Source organism: Pseudorca crassidens, chromosome 6 (genome assembly GCF_039906515.1).
Source record: "Pseudorca crassidens isolate mPseCra1 chromosome 6, mPseCra1.hap1, whole genome shotgun sequence".
Lineage (NCBI taxonomy): Eukaryota > Metazoa > Chordata > Mammalia > Artiodactyla > Delphinidae > Pseudorca > Pseudorca crassidens.
Window position 1 is genome coordinate 95,297,410 of NC_090301.1, and position 7,642 is coordinate 95,305,051.

The window sequence follows — 7,642 nt, forward strand, 5'->3', positions numbered from 1 at the left end:
TGACTGCTCTTTCCATTCTTGAAAGGCCACTTCTGGATTCTATTCAAAAGGATCATCATCTTTTCCTTTCAGTGTTTCATATAGAGGCCCAGCTAGTAGACTGTAGTTAGGGATCCAGAAGCAGCAAACCCTGGCCTCCCCAGGAACCCCTAAGCTGTCTTCTAGTTTTAGAAAGGGGTAAGGCTGAAAATGGTTTCTTCCCTTTCCTGGGATGGGCTTCTCCGACCTTCTGTGAGAATGAAGCCCAGGCAGGTCACTGCAGTCTGTGATATTTGAGCTTTTTCTTGGACAACTTCTATCCTTTATTGGCTTGGTAGTTCAGAGGCCTCCTTAGTAGGGCTAGCGATCAGAATGTCGCCTGCATATTGAAGGAGGGTTTCCTTTTCCAGAGGTAGAACTTTTAGGTCTTTAGCTAAGCTTTCCCCAAAGATGGTGTGGGAATTTTTGCACCCTTGGGGCCGAACGGCCCGGAAGTATTGTTTTAGTTGTATGTTGAGTCCTGCCACTCACAAGCCAAAATTTCTTGTGACTCTGGGACTAATGGAATACAAAAGAAGGCATCATTGAAGACTAATACAGAATACCATGTCCTGGTGGTTGGTAGAATGACCAGCAGGGTGTAGGAATTAGGAGCAACTGGAGGTATATCCTCGGTGGCTTCACTGACTGTCCTGACATCCTTTACCAGGTCCCCAGCAGCCCATGGGACTCTCGTGGTCAGACCAATCCCAGAATATGGAGCTCACCTGGGCAGGTACCCCACCCCCACCCCAGCCCACGGAGCTCTCGTGGTCAGGCCCCTCCCAGGATACAGAGCTACCCTTGCAGGTACCGTGGCAGGGCTGGGCACACAGGAACCGTGCACATAGCCCTCATTGCAGAGCACCCCCAGCTCACCTGTCGCTCAGAGCTGACACAGAGCACCTCAGAGCAGGACTTGAACTAACAAACAGCAGCTGCGACAGGTCTGTAACCCTGGGCATCACTCCGTGAGGCCTCCCTCCACCTGGTCTTCCAGAGACTTCCACTGCACCCGGGGCACCAGGCCTCTGTCTCCAACCACCACCCACCCCTCCTCTCCCTGACTCCTGGGTTCCTCTCATTAGGAGAGGGTTTTCTTGAAGTTGTCTCCCACTCATGGGCCAGATAAAATGATTAGAAAACAAGCCAAAGCTGCAGCCCCTTGTCTATCCTGACTCTCAGGAGCCCACACCTGTTCCTTGGACCTGGCCGGTTCAGCAAGTTCCATTTTCTGCAACTGTGAGCCCCTGAGGGGTGATGATTGGCTGACCTGGGCAGCCTTACCGTGCCGGCCAGCCCTCCCCAGGTGTGCCTGGGTTGAGATCAATATAAATACCACTCCAGGCAGCAAGAGCCCCTGCAGCCGTGCCTGACGCCATTTTCTCTGCCCTGTCAGCAGTCTCGGGGCTGGGCTGGTGGGAGGGAGTGAGAGGCCACGGCTTTGTGGGTGGCCCAGTGTGAGTGGGGCTCTGCTGGACTTTCTGCAGCAGTTGCCAGGCTGCCACCTGCTAAAGAAGAGGATGTGTCACCCATACCTGCTGCTGGAATTTCTCCCTGGGCAGAGGTGAGGAAGGAAAAAAGCAGTGGGGGCAGGGACAGGACGGGTATCTCAGGCAGGGAAATGGAAATCTTCCAGAAGAGCACCCAGGGCCAGGACCATCCTGGCTGGCCTGCAGGCACCAAGTCGGCCGGCATGCTGTCACTCGTGTGGCTCTATGGCCCTTCCTCTAGGCTTTCAAGTCCTTGTATATATTCAGGTGTTTTACCTGGGACGGGTGGGAATAGTTCAGCAGCAACTGGCCTGGGGCTCAGCTCACGTTTACTCACAGATGCCTCGGCACGGTGCCCCAGCTTTGCAATGAGGACGCTTGTTGCGTGGGGGCTGCTGGCTGAATGGGAGACGATTCCCCACCACTGACCAACTTCAGAATTGTTTACAACTGGAGCAAGTGCCCTGATACGGTTTTCCTCTGTGTAACTGGTGGGTTCTGTGTTTTTTTCTCTTTTTCGTTTTTGGTTCAAGGTAGATTTTATTCCTCTTTTTTGTATTTACAGATATAAGCATGGAAATAATTTATTCATATAAATACATGTATGTGCAGGGAATAATTGTTTTTTCTGTTTTATTTTTTAAATTTTATTTCTTTTTAATTTTGAATTTTATTTTATATTTTTATACAGCAGGTTCTTATTGGTTATCTATTTTATACATATAAATGTATACATGCCAATCCCAGTCTCTCAACTCCTCCCACCACCACCCCCCCAACAGCTTTCCCCCCTTGTTGTCCATACGTTTGTTGTCTACATCTGTTGCTCTATTTATGTCTTGCAAAATGGTTAATCTGTACAGTTTTTCTAGGTTCCACATATATGCATGAATATACAAGATTTGTTTTTCTCTTTCTGACTTACTTCACTCTGTATGACAGTCTCTAGATCCATCGACGTCTCTACAAATGACCCAATTTCATTCCTTTTCATGGCTTAGTAATATTCCATTTTATATATGTACCACAGCTTTATGCATTCGTCTGTCTGTGGGCATTTAGGTTGCTTCCATTACCTCGATATTGTAAATAGTGATGCAATGAACATTGCGGTGAATGACTCTTTTTGATTTATGGTTTTGTCTGGGTATATGTCCAGTACTGGGATTGCTGTATCATATAGTAATTCTATTGTTAGTTTCTTAAGAAATTCCATATTGTTCTCCATAATGACTGTATCAATTTATATTCCCAACAATAGTGGAAGAGGGTTCCTTTTCGCCACACCCTTTCCAGCATTTTTTGTTTGTAGATTTTCTATGATGCCTATTCTACCGGGTGTGAGGTGATACCTCATTGTTGAATCCATTTCGTTGAGCAAGGGGTAGGTCTTGTCTATTACATATTTGGCTTATGGAACGGTATCTGTGCTAATTTCAAATTCTGCTTTCATGCAGCACCCCAACTCACCTTCCCCCTTAAGCAGGCATAAGTTGGTTTTCTAAACTTGAGACCCTGTTCTGTTTTGTAATTCAGTTCATGTGTAGCCAAGTTCACATTCTGTGTATTAGTGATACCTTATGATGTTTCTTCTTCTGTGTGACTTATTTCACTTAGAATCATCGTGCCTCAATCCAGTCATTATGCTGGCATGGGCCTGGTGACATAGATTTCATTGCTGAGTGGTATTCTGTTGTACATAAGTACCGCAACTTCTTTATCCATTATTTGCTCTCTGGGATATTAAACTTGTGCCGTAGAAGAGATTTCTGTAAAAAGAGCCGTCCCAAATTTTGGGGTGGCTGTGTCTTTTTGATTTTAATTTCCCTAAGCTATAGGACCATAAGTGGAAGTGCCCTTGGCTCTGTTGCTTTGTTTTCTAGGTGTTTCAGGAAACACCATACATTTCTCCCGAGTGTCTGTTGGCAATGTACATCCCGCCCATCAGCATAACAAGGCTCCCAGTTCTCCATGGCCTGTCCTGCCTTTCTGGATTTTACACTTTTTTCAGATGGCCCTTTTGACCGGGGGGAAGTGAGACTTCATTGTAGTGCAGATTTCCTTTGCAAGCTTGCTTGGTTGGCCAAAAAGGGCGTATGCGTTTTTTCCTGAATATATTCAGGAAAAAACGCATACGCCCTTTTTGGCCAAGTGCATCATTGTGGACGTTCTGTCTCTTTTCCTATGCTTTCAATGCAATTCCAGTCTACCTCCTGAAATCGGTTTCCTGCAATTCTGCCCCGCTTTCAAGTCCTCTTGGCAGCCTTACTTCAGTATATTTTTGGACGATAGCTGTCATTTATAACTCTGCAGGTTTGTGAATTACAGTGCCCCTGAGCTCCTTTCTTCAACTCGCTTTCTTGTGAGCTGGCCGCAACACCGCAGGATGGCTTCAGGCCCTAATCTGGTTCCGGCACGGCTCGCTGAGCCTTTGGTTATTTCGTCTTCCTGGTGGGAAATGAGAGTTAAATTTGCCCGTCCAGACACCTCCAGCTAGTCTCTCATTGGTTCTCCCTATTCCTGTTCATCTTCCACAGAAATTGCAAACTGGGCCAAACAGGAGGTTAAAGGCGCTGACTCTCCAAGTGGGGAGAGTGTTAGTAAAGCGTCTGGAATGTTGCACCCGAGTACCAGGGGAGGAAAACTGAGACATATTTGAACACGTCTCCCGTTCACACGGTTGATCATACTCTGGGTTCCACATGCATGTTTTAGCTGAAGGAAGAATACCTTAAACCTGGGTAGTTGAAACCCGTGGAATGGGTACCATGCAATATGACTTCAAAGGATCTTCATTTGCTCACCGAACCTCTCCAATCCTATCACTGCTGCATTTATGCCCCTGTACACACACTTGATTCTCTTTTGGAGACATAGCAATCCATAGGTTTTAAGATACTTACTAGTCAGGTACATTCTTAGGCGTTTAATATGGGGTGTTGAGTCCATTTCGTTGAGCAAGGAGTAGCTCTTGTCTATTCCATATTTGGCTTAAGGAACTTTATCTGTGCTCATTTCAATCTCTGGTTTTATGCAGCACCCCAACTCACCTTTCCCCTTAAGCAAGCATAAGTTGGTTTTCTAAATTTGAGACCCTGTTCTGTTTTGGAATTCAGTTCCTGTGTAGCCAAGTTTACATTCTGTGTATTACTGATATCTTATGATGTTTCTTTTTCTGTGTGACTTATTTCAGTTAGAATCATCGTACCTGAATCCACTCATTATGCTGCTACGGGCCTGATGACATAGATTTCATTGCTGAGTGATACTGCATTGTACATAAGTACCACAAGTTCTTTATCCATTTTTCACTTTCTGTGATACTGAACTTGTACGGTAAACGAGGTTCTTGTAAACAGAGTCGTCCCAAACTTTGGGGTGGCTGTGTCTTTTTGATTTTAATTTCCCTAAGCTATAGGACCATAAGTGGAAGTGCCCTAGGCTCTGTTGCTTTGTTTTTTAGATGTTTCAGGAAACACCATACACTTCTCCCGAGTGTCTGTTGGCAATTTACATCCCGCCCATCAGCATAACAAGGCTCCCAGTTCTCCATGGCCTGTTCTCCCTTTCTGGATTTTACACTTTTTTCAGATGGCCCTTTTGACCGGGGGGAAGTGAGACTTCATTGTAGTGCAGATTTCCTTTGCAAGTTTGCTTGGTTGGCCAAAAAGTGCGTATGCGTTTTTTCCTGAATATATTCAGGAAAAAACGCATACCCCCTTTTTGGCCAAGTGCATCTTTGTGGACGTTCTGCCTCCTTTCCTATGCTTTCAATGCAATTCCAGTCTACCTCCTGAAATCGGTTTCCTGCAATTCTGCCCCGCTTTCAAGTCCTCTTGGCAGCCTTACTTCAGTATATTTTTGGACGATAGCTGTCATTTATAACTCTGCAGGTTTGTGAATTACAGTGCCCCTGAGCTCCTTTCTTCAACTCGCTTTCTTGTGAGCTGGCCGCAACACCGCAGGATGGCTTCAGGCCCTAATCTGGTTCCGGCACGGCTCGCTGAGCCCTTGGTTATTTCCTCTTCCTGGTGGGAAATGAGAGTTAAATTTGCCCGTCCAGACACCTCCAGCTAGTCTCTCATTGGTTCTCCCTATTCCTGTTCATCTTGCGCAGAAATTGCAAACTGGGCCAAACAGGAGGTTAAAGGCGCTGACTCTCCAAGTTGGGAGAGTGTTAGTAAAGCGTATGGAATGTTGCACCCGAGTACCAGGGGAGGAAAACTGAGACATATTTGAACACGTCTCCCGTTCACACGGTTGATCATACTCTGGGTTCCACATGCATGTTTTTGCTGAAGGAAGAATACCTTAAACCTGGAGAGTTGAGACCCGTGGAATGGCTACCATGCAATATGACTTCAAAGGGTCTTCATTTGCTCAGCGAACCGCTCCAATCCTATCACTGCTGCGTTTATGCCCCTGTACACACGCTTGATTCTCTTTCGGAGACATAGCAATCCATAGGTTTTAAGATACTTACTAGTCAGGTACATTCTTAGGCGTTTAATATGGGGTGTTGAGTCCATTTCGTTGAGCAAGGAGTAGCTCTTTTCTATTCCATATTTGGCTTAAGGAACTTTATCTGTGCTCATTTCAATCTCTGGTTTTATGCAGCACCCCAACTCACCTTTCCCCTTAAGCAAGCATAAGTTGGTTTTCTAAATTTGATACCCTGTTCTGTTCTGTAATTCAGTTCCTGTGTAGCCAAGGTTACATTCCGTGTATTAGTGATATCTTATGATGTTTCTTTTTCTGTGTGACTTATTTCAGTTAGAATCACCATACCTGAATCCACTCATTGTGCTACTAAGGGCCTGATGACATAGATTTCATTGCTGAGTGATATTGCTTTGTAAGTAAATACCACAACTTCTTTATCCATTTTTCACTTTCTGCGATGTTGAACTTGTACTGTAAACGAGGTTCTTGTAAACAGAGGCGTCCCAAACTTTGGGGTGGCTGTGTCTTTTTGATTTTAATTTCCCTAAGCTATAGGACCATAAGTGGAAGTGCCCTAGGCTCTGTTGCTTTGTTTTTTAGATGTTTCAGGAAACACCATACACTTCTCCCGAGTGTCTGTTGGCAATTTACATCCCGCCCATCAGCATAACAAGGCTCCCAGTTCTCCATGGCCTGTCCTGCCTTTCTGGATTTTACACTTTTTTCAGATGGCCCTTTTGACCGGGGGGAAGTGAGACTTCATTGTAGTGCAGATTTCCTTTGCAAGCTTGCTTGGTTGGCCAAAAAGGGCGTATGCGTTTTTTCCTGAATATATTCAGGAAAAAACGCATACGCCCTTTTTGGCCAAGTGCATCATTGTGGACGTTCTGCCTCTTTTCCTATGCTTTCAATGCAATTCCAGTCTACCTCCTGAAATCGGTTTCCTGCAATTCTGCCCCGCTTTCAAGTCCTCTTGGCAGCCTTACTTCAGTATATTTTTGGACGATAGCTGTCATTTATAACTCTGCAGGTTTGTGAATTACAGTGCCCCTGAGCTCCTTTCTTCAACTCGCTTTCTTGTGACCTGGCCGCAACACCGCAGGATGGCTTCAGGCCCTAATATGGTTCCGGCACGGTACGCTGAGCCTTTGGTTAATTCCTCTTCCTGGTGGGAAATGAGAGTTAAATTTGCCCGTCCAGACACCTCCAGCTAGTCTCTCATTGGTTCTCGCTATTCCTGTTCATCTTCCGCAGAAATTGCAAACTGGGCCAAACAGGAGGTTAAAGGGACTGACTCTCCAAGTGGGGAGAGTGTTAGTAAAGCGTCTGGAATGTTGCACCCGAGTACCAGGGGAGGAAAACTGAGACATATTTGAACACGTCTCCCGTTCACACGGTTGATCATACTCTGGGTTCCACATGCATGTTTTTGCTGAAGGAAGAATACCTTAAACCTGGAGAGTTGAGACCCGTGGAATGGCTACCATGCAATATGACTTCAAAGGGTCTTCATTTGCTCAGCGAACCGCTCCAATCCTATCACTGCTGCGTTTATGCCCCTGTACACACGCTTGATTCTCTTTCGGAGACATAGCAATCCATAGGTTTTAAGATACTTACTAGTCAGGTACATTCTTAGGCGTTTAATATGGGGTGTTGAGTCCATTTCGTTGAGCAAGGAGTAGCTC

General features: G+C 45.7%; 1 long non-coding RNA gene across 1 annotated transcript; it reads left to right on the forward strand.

Annotated features, from left to right (window-relative positions):
- Positions 1–738: 738 nt before the first annotated feature.
- Positions 739–2,325, forward strand: LOC137225896 (uncharacterized). The gene is made up of 2 exons (XR_010944078.1): positions 739–1,585; positions 1,851–2,325. It is a non-coding gene; the product is annotated as an uncharacterized lncRNA (long non-coding RNA).
- Positions 2,326–7,642: the final 5,317 nt, after the last annotated feature.